The sequence below is a fragment of the Puntigrus tetrazona genome, chromosome 14, assembly GCF_018831695.1.
Source record: "Puntigrus tetrazona isolate hp1 chromosome 14, ASM1883169v1, whole genome shotgun sequence".
NCBI lineage: Eukaryota > Metazoa > Chordata > Actinopteri > Cypriniformes > Cyprinidae > Puntigrus > Puntigrus tetrazona.
In genome coordinates, this window is record NC_056712.1 from 4,941,930 (window position 1) to 4,959,556 (window position 17,627).

The window sequence follows — 17,627 nt, forward strand, 5'->3', positions numbered from 1 at the left end:
TTTATGCAAGACAATGCAAGCGTATTAAGATTTATTAGGAACAAAATACGAACAACAACATTAGCATCTTGGCATTCCGTTGAGGTAGGTTGATAATTGATTATTCATTTTTGGCTCTCACTTTCTTTGATTTCACATTAAACTATTTTCCTAGGGAAATTTGGGGCGCAAACCCATTTTCGGTTAGTGCCAAATTTAGGGCAAATTCTGGGCAGCTCGTCTCTCTAAAGATCATTTCAGCTAATCGGGAAAAACAAGAACACACTACGCACGTTCATTTACATGCTCTTGCATGTGACAGATTAATGTCTTATTAATATTCCGGAATGTGTGCTCTTTATGCTGATACGGTCGTGTTGTCACAGGGGAATGGGCTACTCTAATAAGCGAGGTGGTTTTGGGAAGCATCTGTGCACAGATGGGCTGTAAGCTTCATAAAGGACAAGGACTGTCTTTAAAAAGGCCTCGCCAACCTGGCCTTAGTTTAAAAATAGACTTCGGTAGAAGACACATCAGTGCTGTAGCCACAAACTATCAAGAAGTATGAAACACTTTATTTTAGGGTCACTTAGTTGCTTATTAGCATGAATATTACTAGAATATTAGCCATTTATTACAACAAATTAAGCACATATCAATGCATTATTCTACATGAGCTTACTCTACATCCCTAATCCTACCCAATAACCTAAACCTAACAAGTACCTCGCTTACTGTAAAGAAGCGGCAAATGACTAATTTATTGAGGGTAAAGTTGCAGTTAATAGAGAATAAGAGTCCACTTAAGTGTTAAGTGATCCGAAAATAAAGTTTTGCCAAATATTCTAGCGGTCATTAAAGTTCTGGTGGGGAAAGAGTTAAAAAATGCGACCAACTTTACAACGTTCAGACCACTAGACGTGAAATGACCCTATATTTAGGGTAAAATATATGTACTCTATTAATGTCATGCTAGCATAAAATTAGAGTCAGTGTAATGATCAAAATATATTAATATTGCATGTGGAAGTGAAGTGAGTTATCATGCAGGCGAGGTTCCGCGCGCTGATCTCTGCGAATCCTGGAGGAACAGCAAATATTTAAATATTAATACCGTTATATGAATGGAGATTAGATGGTGTACACTAGATTCGGTGAAGTGTAGAGGTCATACTACGGGTCAAAATTATTCACAATACTAGAACTGTACAGTTTCTGAATAAAAATAACACGAGATGTAACGAATTTACCATTAACCCTTTTTGCAATAGCAATCATATCCACGTGGAAACGGTAATAGCGTTAGCACCCATTTGATTTGGGAATCCGATTTCCACAGGTAGCCAGATCTTCTGACAACTCCGGAGAAATATCAGTCCACCTCGTGCTGCAGATACGTCGCATCAACCCCCTGAATGCAGATGGACTCACGGGTTATTTTAACACATATTTACTTCAAAGGTCTCACCCTCCCACTTCTATCACAGCTGAGTAAGTGTTCAGTAAACAGTCTCTGTATGTGATGGAGTGCAGGATTGATGTGTTGGGTAACCCTGCTGCCCACTGCAAACCAAGCAGCATGCATCTATCTGCACTCTCTAACCCTGGAGCAAACGGCTGGTCTGGCTGACCAAAGCTGGAGAGACTTCAATAATCCGCAGCATTACTGCAGCCGCTCGCTCTCCATGAGCTAGCGTCTCAATCCGTTAACATACGCCAGACGTAACGCTCTCATTTATCACCCCCTTTTCCACTTCACAGGCCCACCGTGCTTCAGCGCAGCCTGACCTTCTACTTTCAGCTCTTGTTTGACAAGGCTTGCTGGCTTTTGTATGTTAATTCCTCAGTAATGGGTTGTATGTACAGCTTGACCTTGCTTTAAATCTCTGAAGAGGATGCGAAAATACAGTAGGACCTCAGCCGCAGAGGCCTTCAAAACTCTTCGCCTAGGGTGCAAACCCATTACTGAAATCTATGTCACACGCGCAATCAAGTAACATTGTCTTCACAATCACACTTGCTTTATTTTCCTTTGGTTCTTCCCGCGTTTCAAACTTGACTGGATTGTTCTGTTCCCGTCATGAAATAAAAAAGTTAATGGTTTACTTATAGATATAACTGTAGATTTATATTGGTGCAATTTCAAACATCCTTTAGAATAAGGAACACTTTTTCACTATGAACTATAAATTCCTAATCCGCTGCTTATTAATAGTTAGTAAGGTAGTTGACAGGTTTGGGTATCGAGTAGGATTAGAGATAAAAACGTCATGCAGAATAAGGCATTAATATGTGCTTAATTACTACTAATAAATTGCTAATATTGCATTAATGTGCATGCTAATATGTAACTAATTAAAAGGCCCTAAAATAAAGGGCTGTCATATAATTTCATATTTCAGTTTACAGTGTGCAGCATTTTCGTTAACGCTTTAGCGTAGGGACCAATTATCACTAATAACTAAGTATATATATTTTTTGCTTCCTATTTATGACTGCATTACTGTAGTGTGTTTTGTGTTTGTTTATAGGCAATACTGTGAGCAACACAATAAGCTTATATTCATTAGCCATGGATCATCTGAAGTGTTTAAACACAAAGCAGATTTTACTAGTTGAAGTAGGACGGCATATCAGCATTTTATTATTCAGTGCGATCTATATGGCTAATGCACCAAACCGCCATTACGTAACGCCTGAAACATTGTCATGTACTGTACTTTCGTTCGCATTGAATTTCTGGCATCCACCGCAGCCGGTTTTGAACTGTACATTTAAAAGGATTCTTGTTACGGCGCGCTACCCATTACAACCTTATAAAATTAACAAAAGGATGAAGAAAAGAACTGCTATTAAATCCCTAATGGTCGTGACCCACATATAGGTTTGATGGAGGCGTTCAGATGTGGCCCATTTGCTCTATTCTACATGGTCTTCCTGCTAGCAGCTTTTGCTAAGCTCCTTAAAAGGCTGCCCTGAGGAATCAATGATAGCCTCTGGGAACTGCCTCTCGAGGCCTTATCTCTGTTCATTTATCCGAAGAACTCCAGAGCGCAACCCTTTAACATCAAATTAATAAAAAAATAAAACCCAGGCTCAACCTCTTCACCTTGTTGGGCTACCGTCACAACACCTAGCATATACATATTCACAAACGGTTGAATGCTGTAACTATGGAGCTAACTCCCTCGTTGTTTCTCTTTCTCTCCGTGTCTCCAGATAGATGGAGCATGATGCATTTTTAGAGCCGTCTCTTCTGAGCATGAAACAACCAATAAGAGGCTCTCACTGCCTCTGTGTGTAATATGCTGTCATACTGATTTAAAGTCTACTCTAGCGCTGCTGTTTGAGCTTTATGTGAAATAATGACTGAACTAATTGAACTAAATGATGATGCAATCAATATTCCCTGTCAACAGCATACAGTTTCAATATTGCGTGAACATTCTTTATAAAAGACGTGAATATTAAGTATTCCAGATAGCTTAGAACAAAAGCTTCAGACATTGCGGTTATTTGACCACACTTACATGTGCATACAGTATAAAAAAAAGATTACTGCAGTACGTAATGAATATATCCTGTCAAGCCTTTTACAGTCAAGTGATTAAAAAAGAGAAATAATCTTTTGGAATGTTTTACCACCTGGATGGATAGATCTTTAACCTAACTTTACATTTTGTAGCTACGTAAGACACGGATGCTATTGCAACTTGCGGTCAAGTCGGTCATGTGAACAGAAGTAGAAGCCTCGGATTTGTATAACGTTACAAAAGAGCTGTTGCAAGGTCATTTGTCCAACCCTTTGGTAAATAGAACAGAAATAAGGAGCCAGGAATAAAGGCGTCCTTGTCTTTTTGGGAAGTGCTGCGCTTTAGTCTGCTTTATGAGAGTATAAGAGATCTTTTGAGACAAGGTCAGAGGAATGCTGGCTGAGAACATTTAGATTCCATTCCTGTTGCTTTTTAGTGGCATCTCTCTTGCCAAGAGACTGATATGAAGTGGATATGCAGGCTTATCTTTTCCCTTTTAGCCTTTAAACTGTTCTGTTTTCGCACACCCCTATTTACTAGTTCGTCCGAAAAGATTTGAATTACTTCACCAATCATTTTTGTTACCTCCGACAAACGTGTAAAGCTCCTCTAACCGAAGTAAGCCTGGAGCGACCCGTCTGATTGACGGAAAACCTCAGCGGGTTTTGTAGAGGACACAAGGAGACATTTTGAAAGACATGCGTGCGAGATACCGCTCGACATTAAATCTTTGAAACGGCTATTAAGCGCGCATGTGTGTGTGCTTTATACAAACGCGTTCACATGCCAGTTAAAGCACAAAGACAAACACTGTGTCGTACCTAGCGCACACCAGCAGCCTTTTCAAAGAGCGCTGCTCACATCCTGCAGACTGCCATTAAATTCAGCTCGTAACAAAAGCAAAAGGAATATGGAAGTTGAAATGATCTGTAAAATCAAGCCTATTATCTTCTTCTGCTATTTACTCTGATGTGTGTGCATCACTGCTGGACCCGTGCTATCCCTTTTAAAACGGTTTAAAAACAGACATTGTATTTGAGTAGGATTGTAGAAAAGAATAAACGTGTGTTTGTGTTATGTGACAAATTAAAAATGGGTTTTGCTAGAGAAATCAGTGTATCGAGATTCTGCTGAAGATGATAAGCGTGTTTAAGTAAGTCTATAACACTATGGGAAGTCTGTAACATGTTTGTGTTTATTTCAGAAAGCCACAAAAATATGAAAGTCACTGAAATGAAAATATAAAAACTTCACGTAAATTGTTTTACCAATACTTGAAATGCTTTTTTGTAAAATTGTAAAATTGTAAAATTGTAAAAAAATATATATATATATATATATATATATATATATATATATATATAATATATGTATATATATATATATACACACACACACACACACACACACATACTATGCTCTTCCATAAGGTGTGCATTTGCTTTAATTTGCTGTAAAATTAACTGCTATGATGATTAAAAATATGAATTATTTCAAAATTATAACTGTATACATTTTTGGAATAGCACATCATTGACAATAACGAAAATGGTGTAAAATATCAAACACATTATAGTAAATTAGCGGGCATATGGGTTTAATCGGAATGAAATTACAATGCAAAAAAACACAAAAAACACGTCAATGGCCATAGCAATAGCTTTTATTTTGTTTTAAGCCAAACATAATGTCATATTTGATTTTCCTTGTGATATCTACAGCTATGAAACGCAACCCCAGCCTGGAATGTAAAAAGCCGCGTGAGTGTTTTCTCATCCCTGAAAAGACACTTCAAGACGATATTCATTGAGTTCAGATTCAGCAGATAAACTGACACAGAAAACCACATCAGTCATCGCTCGCGTTCACTTCTCCAGCAGGTTCTGCAGTGTTCTGCCTTCAGACGCTTTACGCTAAAACACAGACCAGATGAATTACTGTCTTCTGAGTGACCTTCATCTGAGTGATGGCAACAGTGTAGTGTTTTTCAACCATGGAGGTCAATAAAGGAGACTCAGAGAACAGATCACCTGATTTGATCTAACAGTGAGAGACTATGGCGGCGGGATTGATGCTGTGGGCCTTTTCTTGTTTTCTGACTTTCCAGTTCTGTTTTCATGCGCGACATCAAAGTGTTCCCATCATTCGGTTAATGGAAAATTGTAGTAACAATGAAAACAGGAAAACCCAGTAGCTACCAATGATTTGTTGCAGCATATCTTCAAGATTTATTGACCATGATACCATTAAACTGTGGGAAAGAGTCATTCCGACAAATAGGACATTTTCCTGAATATTTTATAACCATGTAATCTGTGTATTAGTTGTTATTAAGTTGTTATTACACACACACTAACCACACTAAAGAGCAATAAACCTATTTTATTCTCCAAAACAATATTTAAATCAAACATGATATTTAGACTTGATTAAGAGAGTATGATAGAATTTTTCCTTCCCTTAATTGCATTTTTTTTTTTTCTAGAATAAAATTTTATCAACTCGTATGCAGGCTACGAAGGCTAACATAATCCAAGACATTCCCCGAAAACAACTCTTAATGTCTTACATTTAAAGCACGTTTGGATATTTTTAACGGTTATTTATTTATTTATTTCTTTATAGCGGCCTAAGAATAAATATTCAGGCTATTCGTGTACTGTAAATGTTGGTCGGCGCATACATTTTTTAAAAGATAATGAATAACCATGAATAAGAATGCTTAACGAGAAATAACACTGACATGAAAATGCACCAGAGCTGCAAGCGAGAAAAAAACGCTCCGGATTTATCCAGTTTGTATGAAAAACACCGGCTTGTTTCTAACAACTTGTTCCTTTTACTTAAAAGCAGACATCAGAAAGATGCGAAGAGCTCTGAACTTGGATGTGTCACTCAGAATGCATTTAAATCAGCGGCTACTTCAAAAATACCAGCGTACGAGGCCAAAATACAAATAAAGACATTGGGAGAGAGAGGAAATTCAAAAGCAGGACCGTGCATAATCCTTCAAGACACTAAATGCCAGAGCACATAAATAGGTTCCCCTCCGTAAAAACACAAGATAAAGCAGCGTGAATGGCAGGGCTACGGAATTAGGCTTTCTTTGAGATAGCATCCACTTGGACCAATCACAATCACTTAAGCTGCAGTATGTTTTCTCACAACCAAATAAGCCTAACCCTAACCCAACTCTAACCCTCCTTCGAGCGAGAGCTGAAATATGCTCTTCACTGATTGAGAATGGCAACAGCAATCCCTTTTAATATGTTGCCTTTACGGACAATTGCTTATTCACCAAATCACCATGACAACTCTGAGGCACATCTCTCTCTCTCTCTCTCTCTCTCTCTCTTTCTCTCTGCTTTGCAATTCAGTGCAAATCGTCTCCCAAATCTTTCAAACTACAATTTGACTTGTCTGTCTGTCTGAGCCTCGAATTAAATTAAATACGAGCAGCCCTGACACAAGCCAGTTTAACACGTTATTACACAAAGTTGCTGTATTTCATTTTTGTTGTTGTTGTTGTTGTTGTTCATGTGAAACGAGCAAACGTTAAGATGATCTGTTGAATGCGTGTCACCACCAAAGCAGTTTCACATTTCCAATTTCTCAAATTCTTTCATTCGTTTTCCCACTCAACGCATCCGTAGTTTAAAAATGTAGCCTTTTCGTGATAAAATGTTTAAGTACATAAACAAAAAATCTGAAATCATCTGAAGACTCGAGTACACAAATATATGCACATTTTATGAAATATTTTTCTGTATGTAGGCTATGCAAATATCGCATGGAACGCTTCATTATTATTATTTTTATTATTATATAACGAATTGCACATACATTTAAAATAAATGCTAAACGTTCGCAATGAATTTACAATACTCTCATAATCTCATAAGCAAAAACATGCATCCAATCGTCGGTTAGTAACGGAATCAACGCGCAACACGAACGCAACATGGAAGACGCGGCGCGGCGCGACAGAACTCCCCGAATCGTCGCTAGAGGTTGCGGCTGGAATCCTGACGTCGGTGCCCTTTTCCACCAATCAAAGACTTTTTTTATGCGAGCGACGGGACGCGACGCGACGCTACTAGAAAGCTCCAACGCGCGCTTTTACCGGGGGCGTCCTGGATTTGTCGCGTCGCGACGCTCGCTTGCGGTGCAGATGGGGTGTAACAAGTGCAAGAGATCCTCGCCTCCTGTTACTTTTACCGGCATCGCGGCACTTCACCAAGCCCGCTTCACCTCTCCTCCATCTAACTGCGCATCTCGTCTCCACAGACGCAAGGAACGCCGAAGTTCACCCAATTGTTAAGTGGCAACCCTGACAGAAGAGATCTTGGGATGAGACGTTCAGCGGCGGCGATTAATAACTTCTCCTCGCCAACAAGCATCATCCTCACGAAGAACTCACCTGCTTTGGCGAAACATCAGATCCCCCATTCCCGGTATTCCCGTTCCCTACAAAAAGCCGCGATGCGTGCGCGTTAGTGGTAATCCTTGGCGGCTGTGTTAAGATTTCCTCCCAGCGCTCTTCATGCAATTCGCGTGACCTTTTCCAGCGAACGCATCCTTCATCCTTTACACTCCAGTCACATTCTCGTGTTTTTCCTGCGCGTATGATCCTGGCGCTCTGGTCCTGCGTGTTCGCGAGCTCCACACGAGCTTCGCGAGTGCGCGCTTCGCGGACACGCCGGCACAGGCGCGCGGGTTACTAGGAAACCCAAAAGCGCGCACACATGCAGGAAAGAGGGGGTGTGAGTAACCCTGCTTTCCAGGACATCTGTGGAGAGCCTTTTGCTATTGAATTACGTGAATTGCATTTCCTCAATATAAAAACAATAAAAAAGAACAGAATAGCAAAATAACACAACTGCTAAAGCGATCTCGTTGGGATTAATTGATGTGTGTTTTATAGGGGTGCCCGGGGCTGCGTGTAACATTTTGTACTTTATTTTTTCTTTGATTAGATTTCTTTAGAAAGATCATTTCTACGCAGACATTGTAGTTACTACAGTGGGGCATGTTGTCACAGCGATAATCGTGGATAGAAGTATCTATCCATAACGATATGGATCATTTTTGGACGGAAGCAATTGTCATGTAAAACAACTTCCCCTCACTTTTTTTTCATGCACGATCTGTTACACGCACAAAAGACTTCACGTTTAATAGACCTTACGACAACTTCCCCGCGTCGCCCCAACCTTAAAATGCAGAAAAATGGCCATTATAAATGCATGCAAGGTGATCTTTCTTTTACCTGATATGTATTCAAGAGGGTGCAGTTACATCAGATCCCTCCATTTCACTCCCGTTCTTTGATTACCGCAATGTAAATGCTTGCTTTTTTCAATTTGCATATTTATTGTTCATAAATCTGGTGGGAACGTCTCAGAATTCTCGTTGCACAGTTTATTCGTGAACAAAGGCAAATTCTGCCCCGCTCGGCCCGGCGAGACGTTTGATTGGTGGGATGCAGCCAGGTGATCAGCGTTAGAATGCCGAGCGGTTCGGTGACTGGGCAACCGGAGCGCCGAGATTAAAGTCATTTGGATCTGAATGGCTGCTGTAGTTTCCCGGATAAAACAGTAATTTAATCATTGAATGAGAATGCCTGCGCAGGCCGTGTGTGTAAACACAATTGCTCGGGGGAAAGGAGATTGAGAATTCTCAGCATGCGAGCTTTAATCGCCAAAGTGGAGCTTTTCCGGGCCTTTATATTTCCCTCCGAAATGAGTCAAGCCACTTGTCGTCGTCGCCTAACCGCGAGTCAGTCATCGGAGAGCTATTATGTATGTTTCTGCATATTTTGTTCCATCATTTGCGCTCTACTTTAGTACCTCGTGTGATTTCGAGCCTTCTGTCTCTATGAGGCTCTGCGGGGGTTTGCGAAGAAGGTGTGCCAAAGGTGACACCGAGGGATTTTCCTCTTTCAAAAGCCGCACAGAGAGACAATAAAGCAATTCATTACGGCACACACATCCCAATGAACCGGCATTGTACTCTGCGGTGCATTTCACAGAGGTTCTGCGCATCGGGCCCGTGTAGCATAACACAAACGGATCTCTTCTTCTAAAAAGAGGAATTAGAGCATCGGATCCCTGGTGTTTTTCATCCTTCTCCCCCTTTCCGAGTATGTTTAATGACAGCTGGGAATTCGCTCCGACCCAGCCCCTTTACAGAGAGAGCTAATTAGCAGGTTTCCTCCTGTCTGTGGTGCCACCAGATGGATTCCCAGAATGCAACCTGCCAATGTCAGTGAGCGGGGCTTCGCAGGTGGATCCAGTAGACTGGGACTGCCTGGAAAAATAGACTTCTGCGCTGGCCGCCGCAATCCTGCTAACAATTTCAGCATGTTTTCCCGTCCTTGTGAATTGTGAGGTCAGAGATTCATTCCGCTGCTAATTATTGTTTTACAGGCAATTAGGAGGGTGTAAAGTAATTGTGGATCGATGCATATTTAATGATGTGTATTAGTCAAGGCAAGTCAGCTTCATTTCTATAACGCTTTAATGCAGACTGTGAGCTTCACAGAGATAAACAGAAAAATAGCAAATCGAGTATGGAAAATTGACTGTGAAGATAGTTTGGATTCTATTTGAGCTCTAAAAGACAATAGATCTTAATCAAGGTAGAGCCATATTTAGTCTAGTGCGTTCAGTGGACCTGTTTTGAAACTTGTCAGTTAAAATGGCTCGATCTGTACTCTTTATGTCAGTGTTTGTCTAGTCTATCCCTCAGAGCCTCGTTTTCATCCATGCTAAAGAGGTCCTATTATGCCCGTTTACCCTTTTGGTTTTTGGGGTGTCCTACAATAGGTTTCAACACGGGCTTGATCGTTCCAAAAAAAGCAACAACATAATTTTTTGTTTAGTTCCTGTTTCACTGAAGCCCCTCCTTCTGAAATGTATTTTGGATTGGTGAACTGCTTCGAGCGCGTTCTGGAAATGTTCTAGAAATGGTACTTTACAAAAGCACCTCTTATCTATATTCCGTGGGCAGGGATTATTTAGATGAATGACTTCAAGGTGTCACGTGATCGGGAAGAAGTGCGCTTTAATCTAAAGAAGGCGTTTGTTGTGGTTCTCAAAATGTCTTCTGTTAAAAACTGAATATCTCCTTTTAGAGTGGACTTTGAGTTTTGTAACCTTTATAACCCTAACCCTAACTAAAATTAATTCGTTAAAACCCCTCTATGTTCTATATTGTCTAAGGTCTATTGTTATTCTGTAGTCAGTTTTGGTTCAGTTCAGATCAGTGTGAACGTCATCAGTTTAAAACAAGTTCAATTCGGCTGTAAATAAGCAACAAAAAGTAGTCATTCAGCCTAAACTGTTGATTCAGTTCAGTTCAATACCAGTGCTGATGTTGTAAGATGTGATTCATCTTCTCATTTAATAGAGTCAGTCTATGTGTTTACATCGACGATATCTCGAAAGCTAAGTGTCTTTCAATCCTCAACCATTGAAACCCCTCAACCCAGACTTAGGACCCCCTAATGTAAAAAGACTAGATTTTCTCAGTAACACAGTGAGCAGACACCACTCGCACTTTTCTTTAGACGTAAGAAAAAATCTAGTTTGTATTCAAATTGTAGATATTCAACCATTGCTGTTTGCTTAGTAGCGCAGTGCAGCATCCTGAGAGGCGAGCAGCGCACACTTCTGCAGAGAGCAGATTGTCGCTTTCATCCAGAGAATTGAGAATTTACTGCTGTTTTGAAGGTTAATGTACAGAGCCAGGCATGCAAAGTCACAGCCACACGATGGGACGAGCAGAGGACTCCAGAGTGACCCCGGACTGTATGCAAACGGTACATTGTGTTCCTGTAGCTCAGCTTCTGGGGCACGACACTAGCAGGTCAAGGTCATGGGTTTAATTCCCAAAAAAGTGCGGAATGCCACATCTACAAAAACTGTAACTGTAAAAGAAAAGCAAAGCTGTTGTTGTTTGTGTAATTTGTCTATTAGCATTTTTTATTTGTTGTGTCTCATCCATTATTTTTAAATGTAAGCACAGATGTAATACTGCACTTTTGAGACCATAGGAATTACATAAAACAATATTTAATTTAAAAAACATAATATTCCTTTGCTGATGATAGCTAAATATAATGCTGTTTCTCTTAAACAACTAGATGGTAGCAGTGCTTTGATTGGCTGAGGGTTCACACAAACTATTAAGAACAGCTATTCTTATGGGATACATTTTCCCTACACAGCATAAAAAGGAAAACAAAACTTCCTTTTGCTGAAACAAGTCTATTATACGCAGTATAATAACTCCCAAGTGCCTGAGAGGGAAACAAAATAAGATATAGGGTTTGATTAGCTCTAAAACCGAGAAACATGAAAACCGCTTCCATTATGGAATAATTCACCCAGAAATAAACGTATGGGTCAAAGATGTTATGACGTGCACATTAAAATAAATGCACAAAAGTGATTTTATGTCCATAGTGTCTAATTTGAAGGTTTAATTGTTTTTGATTTATTAAAAACAACATGCTTATTCTGACTTGTACATATTCGAATATATACCATAATAATGGAGCATATTCAATTTTATTGTGTTTTAAATTAAATAGTACTGATGAATAGCACAGTGGCTAATCTGATTTTCTGCTCTTTTATTGTTGTGATGGACAAGCTGAATTTCCATGTGCCAGTACTCCAGTTCTCAGTGTCATATGACCCTATATATATATATACACACACACACACACACACACACACATATATATATATATATATATATATATATATATATATATATATATATATATATAACATTCATTTTGAGACATTTTGTAACATTATAAATGTCCTAATGCATCCCTGCTGAATCATAGTATTAATAAAAATAACATGCATATGTGTTCTTAAAGCATTCTTTGATTGCTTTTACTCCACCCCCTTTTTTTTCTATTGGAGTGTTGAGACCGTGTGTTATTGCAATCGGTTATATCATGTGTAACCTGCAGCTCCAGGGTGATTCACAGAGTCACCTAACATTTATGGCTCAGATGATTGCTGCTGTATTTTCTCATATTTTGGAGTCAAAGACGTTGCACACTTCTGGGGGTCCGGCGCCAGCTGAGCAGCTACCGTTGAGATGAATATGAATTGAGATGAACAGATAGCTTTATCGACCCCCTTGGTGTGCATGTCTTGTAACCAAACAAAGTAAGATTTGGATATGTGGAAGTTTGAATGTCCTGTGGTGCCACCAGATGGATTCCCAGAATGCGACCCACCAATGTCAATGAACAAGGTGCAACGCGTTTCCATTTTTAAGCAAACTATTTCTTAAGTTTGAGCTGTGTTGCTGTCACTGTGCGAATCAGGCACACTGTACAGTATACGTACGACTGCTTTTGCGCTAAAGGTAGACATGTCCACACTGATCAGTCTATAAATAACCCATCGCATTTCTGTTTTAAGAGGGGGGTCATTGTTATAGAGAGCACAGAGGCTTGTGCAAGGTGAACCATGGACTGTTGGGAGGTATCAAGGGGGTTAGGAGAAAATACGGCTTCTAGCAGCACATCAAAGAAGCCACGGAATGAATTATTAATTATAACTGGGAGAGAAATTTTGACAGTCAGAAAGTAACAAACAAAGGTGAGGTAGAAAAGAGAAAAAACACCAAACAGACACTTATCATAATGATGCAAGCAGCTAAAGAATAACAAAAAAATAAACCAGACTGAAATTTAAGCCATTATTCAATGCTAATCTCATTTTGACCTACAGTACATAACGAGAAGACGCGATTCCAAAAACATGATTCCAATGAGTGCGAACTCAATGGTATCCCAGTCCGTCAATCTGTTCAGCTGTGCAAGAGTCTGCGTGTATACATTTATCACCATCAGTACCAAAGCTCACAGCGAGGGTGATATTCAGATAGACTCACAGCTTTATTTCTCCAGCGTCCCCAGGAACAGAAGTTCCAGACTCTCCCACCTGCAAAGCCTCCATCTGCTCCTTTTGTCACAGAGCAACAGAACGCGGGAGGCAGCGACCGTTAACACAACGCTGGCTTTCCTGCGCTCCCAGCTAGTGCTGCTTCTGCAGGTCGCTCTCTAGTTTGAGCAGTCCGCCTGCTGCAGAACCTTATTTTCGTGGTTAGCTGTGGTTTGGAACCCGACAAGATGCAGTTAAGCAACAGCAAGAAGGCCATATTATGTGAAAAAACTACCTTCACAAATAGAAAGGACCTGCATGGGCCAGGTCTTTTTTTAATGGTTCCATGGAGATTGAAGGGTCGAAAGGTCAAACCATAGATTCAAATAAACAATCTTTCATTCTAAGCCTGTAGATGCATGAAGTGTTGGATGCTAATTGTGAGTCCCTTTTCCTAGAGTCTGACCTCACTGAGGCTCTTGTGTCTGAATAGGAGAAAATCCCTGTTGCCATGTTTCGATTTAGTGGAAAGCCTCCACGGAAAGGCGCAAGCCCTTATACAACAAATAGGAGACAGACTCCTTCTGAATACCAATGGTTTCGAAATTAAGGATGGATGTGGTCAATGTGTCTTCACATGCCATAATTACAAGAGAAATGTGGGTATATATATATACATATATGTGTGTGTGTGTACGTCAATCGGTCAGTAAAACTTTACTATTCTGCTATTCTTAATCTGCTGTTCTTTCTCCAGAAATGTCGACACAAACGTCTTCCACAATAAAACCATCTCAAGAATGAAATATGCTGTATGAGCCTCCCTCTATTACATATTACAAACTAGCAATATTGTAGAAAATCGTATTGTATATTTTAAAAGGGACAAGGTCCGTGATATGTCTGTTTGGGTTTCGTATGAAACATGTCAACACAGGACAGAAAATGGCATTCATCGAGCTATTTCATAAGGTCTTTATTAAATGTCATTCTCTCACTTGGAGATACTGTAGACGCTTACATGTAAACCAAGGTTAATCTGAAGTTACTTTTACTGTAAGCACTTTTTTACAGTGCTGTTCTTCATGCACATACTACTTATTACAGTAATTACAATAACTATGTAATAACTATGTACTAACTCTAAACCAAACCTAACCCTACCCAATGTACAGCAGTTACTTGACGTTATCAGGACTTTCTTAGGTTGTACTTTAAGATGAAGTTAAACCCGCATTTTTACTATTGCTTCCCAAAATGAAATCGAGTTATTTCAATGAAAATATAGAATCAGAATTTTGGGTGTAGTTTTTCTTTGCCCCATCGACCAACAGAAAGCCGCTTTGCTTGAAGGTGATTTTGCGAGCTGTGTTTCAGACGTCTTCAAATTGCTGACAAAAGAAAAGTGACCCTTTTTTAGCCTGTAAAATGCTGCTGCACCTTAAATGTTGCGTGTTGATTTAACACTCTAAGAAAAGTCTGTAAAAATAGGGCACAGTGTACTGTGATAATATGCAGGAATTTTCTGTATTGATTTTCCACTGTTATTTTACCCTTGTTTTGAATTACGCACTGTATTGTGTTGTGCTTTAGAGATAAAGGAAATCCATAAGCTTAACAGATAATATTGAGGTGGAAAATTGCTAGTACTTTTTTTTAGCGCAAGTATATGAACATATTTTGCATTAAAACAATGCCACTGTATTGTTGGCATAGCACTGCTACAATGATGCATTGAACAAGCATCTAGGATTTGTTGTTGTATAATGCATTTTTGAGCCAATAATTGAAACCCTCTTTCCTCTAAATAGGTGAACGAAAGCCTGCTCTGCTTTGACGTTTATCACATTCATTTGAGAAGCTCTTGAGTCACTGTCTTTGCTTTCGCACAATACTGTGATAATGACATGCTGATATGTAAATGCACAAATAGTCTGCACGAGAAAGCAATATAGTACAGAATAATGAAGCAGAAGACCTGAGATGGCGCATCCTTTTTGCTTGGAGCTCACCTGAAGACCTATCAGTATCTAATCTACAGCCATTTATCACTTATCTCTCAGAGCTGCCAGAAAACTCTCCGACAATTGAGGATCCAGCCCTTTGTGGTGCAGCTTTAGATGACAACAATAATGACAAAGTGAGGAGGACATCTTTTTCTTCATCAACTGATCAATAATGCATAAGAATCACATGAATAATTTTTCCCCCTAATGGATATTGCTTGCTCAGAAAGGATTTCGAGGCCCAGATTTAAAAAATTCAGTATGTGAAATGATGCATTACTATGTGACAAAGTGATTTTAGGAGGGAAAGGGAGAATGGTGCAAATGCATCAGGGAACATCTGCAGTAGTGCCTGTGCATGGTGGCTGCTGTCTGCTTGTGATTGGCTCTGTGGCGCCTGGACACCACATCACACTCTTCCCACATCTCTTTTCGCTCTGTGCAACAGACGTGCCAGATAAACCACTTCATATGCATCCAAATACAAGGATGGCGACACATTTTTATTGATACTTACAGTGATTTTGATGTAAGGCACACAGGACTCCTTGATGGTTTCTATCAAACGGGCAGAAATAGCAATAGGGAAATTCCTAGATCTGTGTTGCTTCTGAATCGGCATTTCAGAGGCATCTAATCTGATTTATTTACAGTAATATTACTGTCAAACAACTGACCTATATACAACAACAACAACAAAGTATAGCAGTAATAGTACTTGTAGTAGTGGTAGTTGTAGAGGTAATAGTAGTATATATATATATATATATATATATATATATATATATATATATTTGTTTTTTTAATGTTTTTTTTGCCCCACTTTACAATACATTTGGTGACTTTTTATCCAAAAATAAGTCCAGTTGTGGGATACGGGTAGGTTGGGGACTGGTTTGGTGGTATGGGTTGGTTTAGGCTTGAGCAATTAAGTACATGCACATATAACTGCATATTTTTTATTTTTTATATAAATACAATGTAAAAATATGTATGTACACAACAGATGCGCACATTCTGATATTGCTGAGTTCTGTGTGTTCCTGGGTCAACATATTTTGGTTGTTTATTAGGATAACGTTAATCCAAAAAATTATATTTGGACCATATCTCTACACCTAAACCTAAACTTACCCATGAATAATGCTTAAAATCCCAGGAAATGATTGATGAATGACACTGATGTACCAAACACTGTTTGTAAGCCTAAACCTTCTTCAAATTTGATTGGTTAATCACAATGTTGTTCCAAGGTCAAACAAGATGTTTACACAGGAACACACAGAACTCAGCAAAATCAAGTTTTGCCAATAAATGCACAAGTATTGTCGTTAATGCCACCTAATATGAAGTTTTTTTCTCTTTTTACGCTGATTAGGGTTTGGGCTGAGGTGAGGTACTTTAACAATATCAAAGTCTCACCAAGCTGATATTGTTAGGTTTTATGGCTCGTTAATAAGTGAGGGCAAGAATAACTCAGCAGTTTAATCCAGGACCAACAAGAAATTGATTCAGTATCATGTTACACTCTGCAAAATCTTTCTGCCACCTCTTAGTGGTGTAATATCTGCTACAACATGAAGTTTTACAGCAAGAAATTGATTGAGCTTTTAATAGCACCAAACATTTGTGGTCATAAATTCCCCCAGTCCGCTAGAATAACTCCTGTACCATATGCACATATGGATTTATTTCATTACAGAAAGACGGCAGTCATTGAAAAATGAAATATACAGAGAATATTTTTTTTTTAACAGGGCAATAATATTAAGTAATCACCGTCAGTGGCTTGAAAATATGTTTGCTTTGTGTCTCTGGTTGAGCGTCGCGTTGAGCGCTCACTACGAAACCCTGAAAAGCACAACAAGCAAATGTGCACGTGATGTTGTAACACTGACGCGAAGCAGTTGTGACACAATGCAAGGCTTTAAGTGGAGTGAGCAATAGAGCGCAGGGCCGGTCAAGTCGCACGGTGTAACCTGCTTCCACCCACCTCCCATACAATATGCATATGCTATCAAAGTAAAAAATCAGCCATGAAAGTTTAATAAGCACGGGGATGGAGAGAGGCTTGAAAGAGAAGGTGATTTGCTGAAGGCAGTGTGGAATTGTTTTTAAAGAGCATAGCCCTGGTGAGGCAGGAAAACCTGGAAATGCAAGGAAAAAAAGGAAAAAGAAGCACAGCCGAGGGC

At 39.5% G+C, this 17,627-nt stretch overlaps 1 protein-coding gene across 2 annotated transcripts in view; it reads right to left on the reverse strand.

Moving 5' to 3' along the window:
• The window catches only part of nlgn3a (neuroligin 3a), a 149,129-nt gene extending 140,910 nt beyond the window's left edge, over nt 1-8,219 (reverse strand). Inside the window, exon 1 of one of the 2 annotated variants that reach the window (XM_043257594.1) lies at nt 7,933-8,219. The gene's annotated coding sequence lies outside the window, so the exon portion shown is untranslated. The remainder of the gene's footprint in view (nt 1-7,932) is intronic. The other variant, XM_043257595.1, reaches the window with a different exon arrangement.
• Between the last annotated feature and the right edge of the window lie 9,408 nt (nt 8,220-17,627).